Genomic DNA, 17,290 nt, shown 5'->3' on the forward strand with positions numbered 1-17,290 from the left:
GGCCGTGCCACAGACTCTGCGGGCCGTCTGAGGGAGGAAATTAATTCCTCTTTGGGAGAAAATCACTTTAACAGATAGCATGGCGGAGGCAGGCGGTTACTCTGCTGCTGCTGTTCCCCCCACCCTTCGCCCAGTCCCTCCAAAGCGTCCGAAGGCAGCAGAAGCAGTGCAGCCGAGGAAAAGCACCTTAGGTGAGTGAGTGTCAAACTCTTCTACTGTTTATCTTACAAATTAAGGCTATTAGCAGGTTAGTCCAGGCTATATATTTGCTCACGGGCCTTGAGCAGGTATTAATGCACACATGTTTTCAATCGTGGAGCAGCTCTCGAAGCACTGATGGCCTGTGGCGGGGGTGTTTTCACTCACTCTTTGCCCCTTGAGGACTACATGAGTCAAAATCTCCCAGCATGTGAGTGTTTTTGTGTGTGAAATAGGAATACACCCACACTGTGGGCCAACACTGAACTGTACTGTGCAAATACGCCGTCCACGTCCACGATCAGTCAAACCTTAGACCCTCTGCACATTTTATTCTTTTTTTTTTAATTTGTCTACTGTTCGGGTTTCCTGAACATTTAAGTTCACAATGTGCTTTATGAGCTCCTAACAGCAAAATTACAGTCATTAGTTTGGATTCAGGGAAGGGTTTAGTATCTCGTGATGATGTAAATTTAATTCCAGACACTTTAAAAGTAGTATTTAAAAATAAACCAGCCCCATGAGAGGATATTGTAAATACTGAGTTTAAAAATACCCACGCTGGCCTACAGAAACACAGATCTGTCAAACGTTTTACGCAATAAAGTGAAGTGAAACTGGGTAAACAATAAAAAGGATATAAAGGTGAGTGAGTATAACATATAAAAAGTGAAAAAGAAGAGGTTGCTAAGTGCTTGTGTTTGTGATGAGCCTGATGGGATGTTGGCGGGGGGGCGAGTTTTTCTCCGCAGTCGACAGAATCTGAAGGTAGACCTGCAGCCGAACCTGTGGCTGTCAGTCACTCAGCTCAGAGCCGCTGTCACCCAAAACAAACAAACACATCAGCGTTTCCTGATCGCTCACTCGTGGTAAAAAAGCAAATGTCACTCATGCCTGACTGCAGAAAGTGACAAGATATGACTTCTGCTGAAGGAAAACTCCGAAAAGATGAAAGATCAATCTTAAACTCGGCATTTCCAAACTATAAACTAAATATAGAAACAGTGTTTATGTTTATTCTATAAGTATATATATTCAAGGAGCTGCACTATAAATACTATAACAGTTTTAAGAATAAAAACTTTATTGTTTGAAGGCAAATAGTGTTTTTTACATGTTTATATATTGTTTTAAATGTTGCAAAGTTTAAACAAATGTTCTAAGACTTAATGAGGAAAAGGACCTCCAGAATTAATGATGACCTCAAAAATGTTCATTTTTTTTAAATTAAAAACAGAAAATGAAATAAGCAGGAGACAAAAGAACCAACAATCAGATTCAGTGCCGTTTCTGTTTCCTGTCGCTGTTTTATGTGTTGGATGTGTAAAACGCTTCAGTGCAGAAGAGCTTTGATGTCGCCCTCAGCTTTGGAGTATAAAACGACCCCGTGTGTGTGTGTGTGTGTGTGTGTGTCCTCATTATGAGGCTTTTTCCTCTTTGTTTAAGTCCCGGCTAATATGGAAACATTTCAGAGGCTGCAACTTTCAGCGAGCCTCTAAAGAAGGAAGTTTGGTTCAGAAAAGCTTCAACTGAATAAACAAACAAATAAAAAAGTTATAATAATTTAGGCTGCTGCAAAACCTTCAAGAACAAGAAGTTTTCAAATATAAGTTAATTTGAGATCTAATCTGACACGAGACTTTTAAAGAACTTTAATTTAAAACTAAGCATTTTAGAGATGTAAGTGTACTTTTGTTATATTATTTAATTCAGAGAAGAACACATCAGTATATTTGACAGATGCAGCCAGGAAACGATGTCTGCGTTTAAAGCTGTACGAGGAGAACAGTCTTCATCTTTCAAAAGGAAATTATTTGAAACTAGTTTTATTTTCTTATTTTCAAAATGTTTGAAATGATTCGTGCCGTTTGAGTATTTACCCCTTAGAAATAAAAAGTTACATCTAAAGAGGGAAATTTGTATTCTTGAAAGTGAAACTTAATTTTAAATAAAAATGAAATTATCCATCCATCCATCAATCCATCCATCCATCCCTTCGTCCGTCTGTCCGTCCGTCCGTCCGTCCGTCCGTCCGTCCGTCCGTCCGTCCGTCCGTCCATCCATCCATCCATCCATCCGTCCATTCATCCATCCATCCATCCATCCATCCATCCATCCATCCATCCATCCATCCATCCATCCTGTCCTCAGCAGGAAGCTCAAACATCTCTCTCCTCAGCCTCCTCTTCCAGCTCCTTCAGGAGGATCCCAAGGCGTTCCCAGGCCAGCTGAGACACAGTCTCTCCAGCATGTCCTGGGTGTCCTCCCAGTTGGACATGCCCAGAACACCTCCCTATGGAGGCGTCCAGGCAGCATCTGTACCAGACACCCGAACCACCTCAGCTGGCTCCTCTCGATGTGGAGGAGCAGCAGTTTCAGTCCGAGCTGCTCCTGGATAACTGAACTTCTCAGCTGGAAGTTTTGTTTGAAAGCTGAACTCTGTCAACCAAATGCTTTGTTTACATTGAGTGCATACCCACATTTTTAGAACTGCATATCAATATATTGCAGCGTTTGATAAAGTCCAGGAGAACCTTTTTGTGTTTGACTCCACACTTTGTGATGAGGGCCTTTAAATGTGTGTGTTCTTGCTGTAGAAGTGTGTTTGGACAGCTGTGAGATGATTGGTGGAGGATCTGTGTGGAAACTTTTTTCATCTCACTGTTGTTGTTTTGTTTGATATCAGAAAACTAGTCTTCTCCATTCCTAGATGTTTAAATCTTGATCTTTGTTGCTTTTCGGACGTGTGCACGCTCGATATTATTCTGTTTAATCTGATCTCCATTCAGGTTCTACTGCCCAGAACAGTGACCTTTTCTCACTTTTTCTCCTGTTTAGCCATAGACCTGAGTAATTAAATACCTAATAATCAAAATTTAAAACTCTACATTATGATTAGTTTTTGTTTATCATGTGCTGACATGACAGTAACTCAAATATAAACAGAGACACTGCTGCTGCTGCAGAGCACCACATTTAAACACCACAGCGCTCAAAATAAAAGCTGAATTTTTACATTGTAGTGAAGAATAAAACCTCTGATTTTCCTCTGACCTCACACACAGCTAACAGGCCGAATGTTTTGCTTCACCTGTTGGTTTCAGAGAACACTTTAGCTTCAGACTGCTACGACTCAAAAGCTTATTGTTTATAACATGTAACTTCTTGTATTTTCACATAAGTCACAGATTTCTCTTTCTGCTTTAATTACAAATAAGACATATTCAACAATGAGCCAAAAATGCAGTAATTGTAACTTTATAAAAGCACCATCTCAGATCATTTAGCCTCCAAGTATACGATAAAAACGTTGAATCTTTTGTTTTCTGTTTTATTGCTGCCGTTTGACACTTCTGCAGATAGGTGTTTATTTTCTGAGCGTGTAATGGCTGCGGACAGCCTGGGTGAGATCATGGTTTATAAAGCTGCCTCTCCGTCTGCAGCTCTAAGGCCTGAGTGGATGTGTGATGCTGTGCAGACCACACCTCAAACAGCCCCGGGTCGCCTGCATTTAGATCTGGACCCAGTAAAAGCAGCTCTGCAGGCGGGCCGAATCTGCTTTCTCCCGCCTTCACACTCCTCAGCATCTTGGAGCTGATGGAAGTAGGTGCCAGTCAGGGAACAGATCCAGACTTCTTCCTAACAAACTGGACCATTAGTGATTTTTATTCCAACCGCCCAACCGAAAAGCAGCACGCACTCTAAAAACCCTCACTCCACATTACAGCACATCCAGTAACGCAGTCGAACGGCGCTGCCATATTGCATCAATCCGACGTCCCCGTGAAGCTCCAACATGCTGTTCCAATCAGAAGAGTGAAGTCAACCTTTTATGATTTAACGGCTTCCTTCTTTCTTTTGGTTCCTGCAGATTTCTGGATGAGTCCCAGAGTGACCGCTGTTTTCTGACTAATGACAAGTCAATGTGGCGAGGCTGGTGGCTCTAATTAACACTTAATTCTGATTTTCTTACTTTGATTTCTGCTTAACATGACAGATTATTCATACTTATATATCAATAATTCAAATATATATATATTTTACTCTAAAAACATTTAATTTAATCCATCATTATTCAGATATTTGAAAATATAAAGGTCCAGCAGATCAGTGTTGAGAACAGAAAAGCAGTTTGATGGATTGCACAAAAAAAACCACTTCAAAATAAATTTATAAAAATGATGCACCCAGTAATGAGTAATTTTGCCATTTCATACAAATTAACAACATATATTTTACCAACAATACCAAAAGTATTTTTTGTTCACTTATGTTATAACGCCTTGGTTTCCAAAGCTGGGGTCAGGGGCCCACTGTGGGTCATGAAACACCAAGCTGAGGGTCTTGAGAAAATCCATACAAATTTAATTCTCTTTAAAAATGATTCGATTTAGCATATTTAGCCTTAACTGATACAAAAAGAACATAACAGTGATTATAAATGGATTAAATGGCTTATTAGAAATGTTTGAAGGATTTAGTTTCAGCTACTTTATTTTTTGGGGCCTAAAACTGATAAGTTTGGGAAACATTATTACGGTCAAATCAAAGCTGCAGAAAAACCTCATGGCTGTTGATATCATGGTTTTCTAAGATTGTTCTTTTCTATTTCCATTTTTGTGAGCTTGAACGTAACTTCACAGTGAACTACCACATTCAGACATTTTGCAAAACTTAAAAAAAGAACGGTTATTATGTTTTAAAGATGAAAAAGTCTGAACAACAGAATGACTTTCTAAACTGACCTTGTTTTTGTTTTCTGTCATAGAATTTAAGAACAACCTGTTTGTTTTCAGGTGGAAAAAAGATCATCTTCCATTAAAATAAAAACTATCCTTCTTCTGGCTTTTCTGCTGAAGTTAATCTAACTTCCGTCATTGTTCCTAACTGTGGGTTTGTGTCTAAGATGGATATCATTTGATCATTTAGCCTCAGTTTTACCTGCACAGGTGTTTTCATTTATCTGACCTCTCTCTAACGTCTCACTGTCCTGCTGCTGACTTGGACTTGCTAAGACAGTAAAAATGAACGCAGACTAACTTCACAGGTCTCAGTCAGACCAGATGTCTTATCAGTTATAATAACTGACAACACCTGCCGGGGATTACAGAGTAGTTAATTTAATCTACCTTAAATTCACTCAGCCGCTGTTGTCTTTGTTAATCTGTTAGTAGAGACACAAAGAGGCTGTTGTTTCTGGAGCTGCAGGTCTAAAAGCTGAGCTAAAACAGAAACTTTAGAAACAAAATACATAAAAACATACAAACTGCAAGTAAACCTGATTAAAAAAAAGTATGTTAGAATATAAACGTATCAAAGTGGCCTGACGGTGTGGGCAAAAAATATGAAAATGATGTTATTTTAAATGTTTAAGAGTTCTTTAGAAGGAGAACCTTTCACCAACAGAAATAGTTTAAATGTGTATAAGTGTTTAATGCAAATGAAAAGAAATAAAGCTTTTTAAAACATTTGTATTGTTATTTTAGAATAAAAGACTTAGCTTGGATTTTAAATATTCTCCTCTTTTGTTGTCTTTTTGCATTTTTCTAATCTTCTTGCACTTTTAAAAACACATTTTTTACTAACCGATTGCTTTTAGATATTAATAATATTGTTTATTTCCATCAATCCTTCTGAGTTTAAATATAAACTCTGTAGCTGTGTCAAAAAAATTAAAAAATAAAGGAAGAACTTACATTAAAACTGTAAACATAAAAGCAACAAATCAAGTCGTTTCTGTTCAGAAATATTAACATATGATGGCTTTAATGACCTGAAGGGGAAATAATTTTGCTCAGACATGAATTTGTTAAGGAGTAACTTCATTTCTAACTTTGACAGCCACCTTAAATCAACATTTATTCACCGTGTGATCATGTTTCAGCCTCTTCAGCTGCAGCGATGTATTAAATGAAAGCTTACGTGCTTCAGTGATCTCTTCATTTAAATGTTTAACCTGCCGTATACTTTGTTGTGTTTTCTGAAACTGCAGCAGCTGTGAGTTCAAACTGTATTCACTGTAGTTGTTGCTGAATGTTTCCACAGTGACCCCAGGACCTGAACGTGCTGCAGGAGAACAGCGCCCTCCACTGGCAGAGCGTGGAAGTGCTCCGCGTGGGGGTTGAGTGCATGTGACCTGTGGGGTAATTTCATCTTCACACCTCTCAGTTATCCACATGCACAAACATTGTTAGACTGTTTGAGTTCACTTAATGATAAAACATGAAAGTCAGCACGAATGTTGTCTCACGGCGGAAGTGTTTGAACTGACGTCAAGCTTGGAAACTTTACTTTGGCTTTAACGAGATTAGAGAGGACTTTATAAACTCAAGAGTGTCAGTTCCTACATGATCCACTGGAAGAATTACAAACACGTTCCCAAAAGTCCCTGATCTACTTACAGTTGCAACACACCACTTGGAGTAAAAACAGTTTGGGAAAAAAAAAGAAACCTTTAAAAATAAATATATTATTTAACTTCCTTCACAATGAAATTAAATCTAAACATCTTCCCCAAGATTCTCCATCCATTTTACCTACAGAGACTGGGATGTCAGTCATGTGACTCAGGCTTTCAGCTAATTCAACCGAGTGCTTTGTTTACATTGAGTGCAGACCCGCATTTCAGAATTGCATTCAATGTATCCGGAAAACTGCTGGAGTAAACTCTTTCAATCTGCACCATTTGATTTGGTTCAGGATCAACTCTTTTTTAATGTTTGATTTCATACTTTGCCATGAGCATCTTTAAACATGGAGGGTAAACATTTTAAAGATGGAGTCCAAAAACTGGAATCTAAACAGCCCCAAACATCTGCCTGCCTTTGTTCTCTTTGGATTAAACATGGTCTTAATGAGATGTTTTCTGATAATCAACATTTCTTGAAAGTGTAATCTGCAGTGTACTGGGAACTATATTGTTCTGAACCCATTCTGGTGGAAAATGTGTGCAGATCAGATGCTTAAATCAATCATGAAACATAAACAAAACACAATAAAAGTAATGTCCCAGATTCAAAATACATCTGAAATTCTTCCTTGAAATGAATGCATGCAGTGGAGAATGTCTTCCTCAACATCTATGCAACAGAAAAGTGACTAATTATAACTATTTCAGGTACAACCAGTCTAGAACCTCATTATGTTTAAAATGAGAAGAAACCATGATTTGGAATGCTCTGTTATGAGACAGAATGCATTGTCGGCTCCTGTTCTCGTTCTAATGGAGCAGAAATTCCTCCCACCTGTTTACATTGCTGAGCACGTTATCCTGCAGGCATGTTTAAAAATTCAGACTTGTGTGCTTGACATTTATCTGTCTGTAAATAAATAGCGTGTCTCACCAGCAGTTATGAAGTCAAGGGTTATTGCTGCTCGGTGTCAGTCAGATTTAGCTCTTGCCTAACAGAAACCCGGTGACCTCGGCATATTTTGCACTCGGAGGGGTCATGGGCCGAGCCACGGGGGACCTGTTCTGCTCTCCGTCTTCTCTCACGCTGGGGAGTGGAGTTCCCAAGCATTTCCCCTGACTGTGGCCCAGAACAATCCCATGCCAGCATCCAATCAGAACACCGGAGCGACTCGTTTCATCTGTGTGGACATGACGCATGGCCAGGACAATGGGAGGATGCAGAGGCATGCTGTAGGGTGCAAACGCAGCCAGGGTTAGATGGCTTTTTGGGACGTATAGTGGCAATTTCCTGAATTTTATGTGTCGACACCTTGATCCAGATGAGGTCATCTCACTGTTTGGTCTTATTTAATATGGGGGTCCCTGCTGTGAGCTGGAAAAAAAGCCTGATAATGCATCTACAAAGCATGTGAAGCATTTCCATAGAGAGTCACGCCACGAACTGACCCCAGAGTCGAGTGTATGCGTTGCCTGTCTCGTGACATCTGTTGAAGCCATAGCCCTGTTTTCGGCAGGATCCTGTCCCCGTCCTGTTTGTGGTTGCCGTAGCAACAGGGCAGCACACAGGAGGCAAAGGCAGGGTTTGGTCCAAGCTCGCTGGGATTGAAGAGGAGGCGGCGGTTTGGACGGGATGGACTGCTCTCAGTTCCAGGGCTTTCCAGAACCTCCCAGGGGCTTCATTAAAACAAAAGAAGTAGGCGGCGGAGGAGGAGGGTCTTCCTGCTGGTGTGTAACAGAGCAGAATGAAAGCGAAGGAACTTCAGTGTTTAATGTGAACAGAAGGCTCATATTGTGGTAATAACATGTGTTTTTTGACTGCGAATGATCTGATTCTGCCGTCCAGTCCACGTACTGCAAACCTATTGGATAGCAGTGAGTTTAAAACCTTTTTGATGAATATTTCTGACTAAAACATCCGTTAAACTTGTTTTTTACAGTGGTAATGCACCTTGTATGGTCTATACCAGTGGTTCCCAAACTTTTCAGCTTCCGACTCATAAAATAATATTGACAAAGGTGTGTGAGCCCATCTGTTGGCTGTTTAAACATCCAACAAAGCTAATGACTCTATTAAATAAGGACATATCGACAACACAAACAGTCTTAACATCCATTATGCTATTTTTTTCATCAATTTGTAAACTTGTATTTCAGGTTTTTGTAACGATTATGGTGCAAACACAGCATAAAAACAAAGTTTTTATTGTAAGTTGATGTCTGGAGATTATCTAAGGACCCCTATTTGGTGTTGAGTGACCCACACTGGGGTCCCGACCCCAACTTTGGGAATCATTGGTCTATACTGTATTTACAACAACACTTCAATCCCCTATCTATTATATAAGTGAGACTAATTGTAGCTTACATCTTTATTAAAGTCTGTTTCAGTGTAATTGTCCACCACTTTGGAAGGGTTTACTGGTCAGCTTTATTTTTATTTAACACCTGTCCTGTAATATATGCTCAGAACTCTAGAGATCTCCATCAAATCCAGAACATAATCCTAATCATTATGTACGCATAATAATGTGTTTTGATCAATATTCAACATTCGATATGCTGATATTTCCAACTAATTTTGATTACAGCTGAGAATCATCATATGTTTGTCTTCTGTAATGGGAACTGAGATGTTTTTAAATCATCATTTATCTACATGATCTCCTTTGAGTTCCATTTCTTTTCACTAAGAAACAAGTGCCGTTTTTAAATGTTTGAGACAAGTCACAAAAATAAAGCCCAGAAATATTTACACAGACAGATAATATGAGTCACTAGCTGTGAAACCCAACTTTTAACATCTCTCTGGTCATACTGTGTTTTCACAGAAAATGTTTCCTGTTGTTTTAAATGTGGTTATACAAAGAGCTGAGCTGAATGCATGAAAGAAAAGAAAATGTGCACATTTTTCAGGCTGAAAGGACAAAGACACGGAAAGATGGAAGAGGAGGCCGACACCTGGAGTTTGACAGTTGCATTAGTGCGGTCCATCATCCAGAAGGAAACAATGGGGATGTTGTCAGCCTGAAGCGACAAACCCACTCAGGAATCAGCGTGGGAAGAAGGCAGATACTTTCTGATCAACATCTTCACTTTTACAAATCAAATCCTGCACTTCACTCCACTTCTGAGTAAGCACAGTAGACCAAAAAAACAAAAAAAAATCAGAAAGCTCACTGACGTCCTGTTCTGTGATATTTATAGATAAACTCTGGGTAGATGAACTCAGGGTTAAATAACATTTTTGTGTTTTTGCCACATGTTTTACAGCAATTTGTCAAGTATCCAAACAACATCTGTATGCATTAAATACTCTTTGACAGATGTTTATTTTTACTGCTCATCAGTTGGAAAAAAAAAAGTCTCTGAGCAGTTTCTCCAAACTTCAACAAGATTGTACAAACCACAAATAGTTACAAGACAAACCCAGAGACAGAGTACATGTGGGAGGATGATGGTGAGTTACATAAAAAACGGATTGTCTCAACAGCTAAAACATAAAGATGGTGCTGGAAATATGTTTCAACTTAAATTAGTCGCAAGTCTGCAACTATCTAACATCAGTGATGGACTCATATTAGAAAATCAAATTAATCAATTCCATTAAAGTATCCCATGAACCACTCAGTGGGATTTAAAGAAACCCTCAGTTAGTAATAAATGGATGCACATCTACAACTTCTGGGGTTATCCCAATTTAAAATGGTCACCACAGCTAATTGAGCTTAGCAAACACAAAGATGTCCAAAAATTCAGTCATTTTTATAGATACGGAGCTAAAATCTCGTGTGTTGGTAGCTGAGAGTCATCCTGAAAACATTATCTGAGTGTTACCAGACTGTGTAAGACCTTTGTTCTAAGCTCTGGCACCCAAGGCAGCGAGTGAAATGAATTTCTTCACAAAACGTTAATTTTGATTAAATATGCAAATCTGTAAACATTTCAGTTGGTTTTAAGAAACAAAATGAGAAAAACTGCAATTAAAGAACTTATATTGCTAGAAAGATAAACCAGTGATGTTTTAGTCGGAGAACTGATTTATAAACTCAAAGTATTTTATGTTGAATTATTTTTTTAAATGTGAGTTTTATTTTGTCACTATTTTTTTACAGTGTTATCTGAGAAACCTCAGTGTTTTCTGCAGAAACTGGACGGTGAGCAGTGAAAGTCTGTCTGCTGAATGTATTTCTATAAGGATTGTGTTTCTGACGAGTTTGGTTTCTCATTTTTCAAGCATTTCAACTCTTGTTTGATATTCTGGCTTCTAAAATTATCAAAGCGTTCTGTGTGTCTGTTAAACCAGAACTGTGTATATAATATTCAACTTTCTAAGAAATCTTTTTAAAACAAAGCCCTTTATAAAAACACTTAAGATTAAAAACCTGCATATCACCTGAGTTTTAAAGTTTGAAACAAAGAGTTTCAGATGTTCTGGTCGAACATTAAAGTCTTGTGATATTCCATGATGTTGTGCTCGGAGTATGTTTTCTGACGGACTGTCAGCCACCCCCACATCAAATTTCAGCTCAGTAAAACTGTAAAATTATCACCCTTTTCGTGTTTGCTAACGTCAGTCAGCTGTGGTGGTGACTCCAGTTGCAGGTGTCCATCCGATGATTACCTCTGAAGCGTTTCATTAAAATTCGTCCACATTTTGACACCAGACAAACAGGATTGACTCCAACAGTCAGTGCCAGAGTTTCACTGAGTTACAGCTAATTTTGTGTTTGCTACAGATAGTCAGCTGTGGCGGCCATCTTGAATTGGGTTGGGTCTAAAAGGTAATGAGCTGTGGATGTGCATCCAATAATTACTTCATTAAAATCTATCCTGTGGTTCATGAGATATTTTGCTAACAGATACAAAAAATGATAAAAACGTTATTTTTAGTGCTCCTAAAAGTGGCATCTTTTCTAGTTTTCCTCTGCTGGAGAACAGAAGTAAATCAGCCTAAAGTTTTAAATAAAGAGCATTAAAACGTGCAGCAGTTTTTAAATCCTTTAATGATGTTCTGTGATCACAAAGCATCATTTTCTCTCCTAATGAAGTGTGTCACACAAGCAGACCATGTTTATCTTCCACCTGATTGATCCTTTATAAGGCGCTGATTGTAACCCACTAATTGCACGAATTCCACACAGAAACTGGGTGGAACACACACAGAGTTCAAAAATACACAACTTCGGATGGTACGGATGAACAAATACACACATTTCTGTACACACAGATTGCAGATAGTGTTCATAAATACACAAACACACATTCAGACTTTGGTATATTTGCACAGATTGTCTGCCCGCTCCTCACACCCACACCAGCACTAACACACACATTCCTGGATCCCAGCTCTCGTCGGATGTGTTTACATGCCGCCATCACTTCATGGTCTGGCGCGAGGCATCGAAAGTGATCAGAAACGGGACCAACAGAAAGCCGGGCCAGGCCTGAGAGTAAATAAGTAATAAATCTATCCCACGTCGGCGGAACGGTTCACTGTAAACACCCTCTTAAAAGCGAGCATGCTGCGGTGTCTCATGCTTGATGGGAAGATGGCCGACATTCCTGCTGCTCTCCACAAGAAAGAGCAGCGATAGGAAAAAAAGAGCTGGGAGTTTATGGGGGGGTTGTGTTTTTTTTTCACCCTCTGGGGCATCTAGTGACTTTAATCTGCACAAAGTACAATTAGTCAACATCGGAGAGAAGTGACAGCAAGAAGGGGAAGTTTGGTCTTGGAGTTTACGACGTGTGAGAAAAGACAGAGGAGGAGTGGCTGCAAGAGCAAGAAAAACGTCTTCACGTTTGTTTTAATGAGGGAACTTTCTCTGTTCAAGAAAAATACATTATTTCCAGTGAACTGAACGCTCATTTCTTGTATTAATGTACACGTGTGGGTTGTTATTGTCTGATGTGGAAAAGCATGTTTGTCATTTTTGTCACGAATCCATTCATCACTTCAGTCACAGTTTGTGAAAAGCTTTGAAAATATTTGTTACTGCGCTCTGTGCACGGCTGCAAAATCAAAACCCAGATGAAACAAAAGAAGCAGAAAAAAATGGGCAATAATTCACTAAATAAACAGCTGGAACTGTAATTTTAAAATATTACAATGAAGCAGAAATGTTTTTTGACTTTTTGATGCAGGAAGTAAAGCTCCAAACAGGATATTCAGATTTTTGGATGGTTGTTTTTCTGTCACATCCAGCAGATTCTGCATTTAGAAAACTGATAAATGTCTTCTGGAGCCAGAATATACAGATTTGTTCTTCAACCTGTTCAAAATGACGGCGAACACAGAAAGACCTCTGAGAAACCAGCGAAGGACCCTGGAGATCAGGAGGATCAAACAGATTTCTCTCAACCATCTCGCCTCTGTGGAAATGTTTTTATTTTAAAAAAAAAAGGTTTTCTTGAATACTTTTCGACCAGATGTTTATTTATTTATTTTTTTATCTCAGAGAGTTTCAGCTGAATTAAATTCAGTTCAGTTTATTTTCAGAGCACCAGTTCACAACGAAATGTTTCCTCAGGGCGATAAACAAAAACATTCACAAACATTAAAAATGCAAATCAGTAAAAGTTATCTGTCTAAGCAAACCAGCAGATTGCGTCAAACCTTTACTTCTTTGCAAGAAACCTTCAGCAGAACCAGAACCAGAACCAGAACCAGAACCAGGCTCAGGAGAGAGAGACAAACACAAGACCAGTCCAAGTTTATTCTTTTGCAACAAAAACATCTGATCATTTGCAAGGTCACATGGGTTTTCAGTTTAGAACTGAGATTTAATTGACATTAGTTTTATGGTCTGCAGTGATTATTTGTCCACATCTACATCATTTTTCTGTCGTAGAGTAAATCGTATGAATCTCTTTGTAATTGTTCATAAGAAATAACTGCTAATACACACATAAAAGATGAATTAAAATGTAGCTTTGTTTATTTAAATGAGCTCGCTGAAATATTCAGGTTACATGTCTTCCCCAGCAGATTCCAGGGGTCACACTGAAGCGTGGTGATCATTTTACTGGTCAGTTTAATGGAGATGGAATGAAGCTGGGACGTCGGGGGGAGCTGGAAACCGATCCCTCTCTACCTTGTAAAAGTTGCACACTTTACTGGACGCATGCAAAGAAGTGAAATTGATCGTAGCAGAGTGGTGTGAAATATATGCACAGCCCTCGGCCACCTGGAGGTGTACATACGTGTGTGTGTGTGTGCATAAAAACATGACACCGTGCAGGCGCCCTGCAGCACATCAAGCTGAAAGTGAAGTGAGGAGCAGCAACCCCAATAATTTCTATGGCTCAAATTAGAGGCAGATTTTGAAAGAGGCCTCCCACACAGCGATCAGCCCGTTCCCCACCGAAGACCCCAATTATCAGCGCCGTTAGACCAGAGATCGCTTCAGAGAGCGAAACTCATATGTCATCAACACACAAGCAGACACGCCCCCTCTTTAAAACAGGAACACTTTTTTAAAAGGCCTTGATGACATAAAACAAAGCAATTGGTTTTGACATGAGGGAACATTTGAGCTCATTTGGGGTTTTCAAAAAAAAAGGAACCAGTTCTGAACCGATCCTGTGCTTTATGGCCTGCTCTCCTCTCTGCTCGAGGCCGCTGGATTTATTTCTGCGTCTGCACAGCAGGACATAAATCATCCTCGGACTCTTTCTTCTCTCTGCCCCCTCTTTCCTTTTCTTTCTCTGTGAAGCGAGGGATGTGGCTGTCTGCAGCACAGAGTCCAGTTCTCTCCCGTCCGGAAGAATTAGACCCGCAGACATTACCACATTGTATTTTGCGGCACATAGTTTTTCAGAAGGTGGAACCGGTCCTGGCTCCACTATAGGTCCCAGTTCTGCGGGCCCCTTGGGCCTCTTTCCTTCACTCTCTAATTAGATTAGCCGGGTCCCCAATCTGGCAATCGAGGGCTCCAATCTGGCAATCCAGCTACCTTTGCGGCAGAGCAATATCTGGTCTTAAGAGGAGGAAATGACCTAAATGTCGGTCAGTATGGTATTCTGTTACACCCAATGGTGTGCTGACAAAACAGCCTGGGTAATGAAGATGTTAGAGAGCAAGGCTGGAGAAGGGAGAAGAAAAAGGATTTACAGCTCAGCTCCATGAAAAGTGCTCGGCCAACTGAAGGCTTGTGGTTGGGACAGCCATTTTAGGAAGAGAGCTGGCAGCTGAGGGAGCCATCATGAGTCGGGTCAGTTCCAAAACTGCCAATTAGGTGCTCAGGGACTGTTGCATATTAATAAAAAATATTGCCAGAGCATGTCACTGCTTGAAGGTGTGCAGTTAATTTGCAGTAAAAAAAGAAAAAAAGAGAAGTTTATCTTTCCGTCAAGACAAATCGTAATGAAATATACCAGACACCTTCCGTGTCTTTCTCCTTTTACTTTGGTGCAAGTGTTTCAACTTTTTTAATCGTCTTACTGTAGGGCAGTAAAATATTACAGCAGCAGCAGAAAACAAAGTTGTCAAGCCAACTGATGAGGCCAAATATAAAGCCAAGGTTTTGAGCCATTTAGGAGCCTTAGAGTCCTCCATGACACAGTATATCTGTCAGTACCAATGCTTACCACGCTGCCAAAAAGGTGATTAGGAAATATAAAGAAAACACTAAGTGAGTCTGTGCATAAAGAAAGGGAAGAAAAGCTGTTAAAACTGAATGAGGACAGTCAAACAGTACAGTGCTTCCCGCAGAGAAACACATGTGCGGACAAGACCGATGCAGCCATGCACTAAATTCCACAGCCAGCCATCTAGATGGGACGTGACAGCATAAAACAGAGGAGGACGTCTGGAGATTTCACTGACAGGAAGTGAGAGCTGTGAATGATTCGGCCTCATAAATCATTTTTTGGGAAAGTGATGCGGGGAGCTTCCAAGACCTGCAGAGTTTTTCATGCACAACTGATGGGTTGATCCCTGCGAAGGGTGCCGCTGAGAGCACATCGCAGCTCCCACGCTACGACACAAATCAAGCTGTTATGGCAGCTCGCGATGACTAATCTGCTGTTGTTGTGTTTGAGGCTTACATTTTGGAGAAAATAGTTAGAATCCTTCACCGTGGCCCAAAGGGAGCAAAGGCCCAGAGCTCGGGACTGATGAAGAGGGAGGGGGTGGAAGGGGCTCCGGAGCCAGAGAAACATGTTCATGGGAAAGATCGAGTGGGAATTTGTCTCTATGGTGTAGTTAGTCTGTGAATGTGTTTGTGTGAGACAAGCAGCGCAGCTGAGTTTGAGAGCAGTTTTGAGGCGTCCTTCCACACTGAGCTTCTAGTTTCAGTTTTTTAAAAGATTCTTCCAGTTGAGATGTTTGGTTTTCAGAACCTAAATCACAAAAAAAACATTTCAAAAGTTGCATTTTCTGCAACAATGCAGTGAGATCGCTGGGGGCTGAATGTATTTACTGAAGGAGCTAAAACTGAGCTGTTCAAGCTAAAAGAAGCAAAACACTCGCTCAAAGCTATATGTAGAAAAAAGGCTAGCTAAAAGCTAAAAGCAGCAAAACGGTAGCTAGAAGCTAGGTCGCAAAACGCTAGCTTACAGTTAAAAAGAGAAGAACAGTAGCTAAAAGCAGCAAAAGATTAGCTAAATTTAAAAAACAGCCAAAGGGACCAGCTAAAAGCTGAAAGTAGCAAAAGGTATGGGAAAACCGAACGCTGAGTTGGCATCAACACAATAAATCTCAACATAAGTTGTGTTTTTACAAAAGGGCAACATGAGGAAAACAAAGGTCAGGTAAAAACTAAAATATCTAGATCTAGATTTCAATGTCAGGAAAGGACAAAAGCAGCTCAGGGGAGCTGTGATTCTCATACAATATGCTCACCAGGAGTGGAAGAAATATTAATGACTGGAGAGCCTGTAGATTAGTGGATTACAGCAGATTGTTGCAGATTACAGTGGGACGACAAAACAGCATGAATCGTTTCTTTCTCAGACTCTTTAGGATCAAAACGCCACCATGATGTTTGCTAATGGACACATTTGTATTTCCAGACATCACTAATTTATCTGCAAGGGTTGATTTGTAATAATATGTGTTTGTAGGAGAATGAGCTGTTTAAATAAGTTATATATATAAAAAAAACCCTCATTAAGATGCTGCTGTTATCAAACATTTGTTCTACAAGGTGTCTGCAACAAATAAACCTGTGGCCTTTGATGGGTGCGAGATTTCGTTTAGTCTGGTTTGTTTTAACACTAACAGACTTAAATATGTGTCAAAAACAACCCAAACCTGAAGCAGAGTCCATCTGAGGCTCAGACTTTCTAAAATATCAAACAAACAACATGAGCACGTCGGCACAATAGCAGCTGAATGAATCCAACGAGGAGGAAGTGTAAATGACCACAAGTTTATTCACTCGTATCTGCAACCAGAGGTGGCCAGCCTCGGAACCCTGCAGCTGCTCACATGTGTGCAGACATGCAGACTTTGTTGCAAATCTTTATTATAATCATTTATTGTGTTCTAACACCCACTGGGTCGGATTCAATAAACTTAACACTCTTATTTGAAATGGTTTTAATTGTTTTTGGGAGCACAATTCTCTACATTATCTTAATTTTTACCACTTTTCTGCAAGGTTTGACCATTTCGACCAGCTTTTTAAAGCAAAACAGCGAAAGGAAACGTGAACTAGTTCCTCATAAGATGCTCAAGTC

At 39.8% G+C, this 17,290-nt stretch overlaps 1 long non-coding RNA gene across 2 annotated transcripts; it reads left to right on the top strand.

Moving 5' to 3' along the window:
- LOC112450970 lies at nucleotides 1-11,922 on the top strand. 2 transcript variants are annotated; one of them, XR_005234255.1, is made up of 4 exons: nucleotides 2-191; nucleotides 323-409; nucleotides 6,244-8,482; nucleotides 9,524-11,922. It is a non-coding gene; the product is annotated as an uncharacterized LOC112450970 (long non-coding RNA). The 2 variants fall into 2 exon arrangements; XR_003039700.2 differs by lacking the exon at nucleotides 9,524-11,922 and having other exon boundaries at nucleotides 1-191; nucleotides 6,244-8,694.
- Nucleotides 11,923-17,290: the final 5,368 nt, after the last annotated feature.

This window comes from Kryptolebias marmoratus, linkage group LG16 (assembly GCF_001649575.2).
Source record: "Kryptolebias marmoratus isolate JLee-2015 linkage group LG16, ASM164957v2, whole genome shotgun sequence".
NCBI lineage: Eukaryota > Metazoa > Chordata > Actinopteri > Cyprinodontiformes > Rivulidae > Kryptolebias > Kryptolebias marmoratus.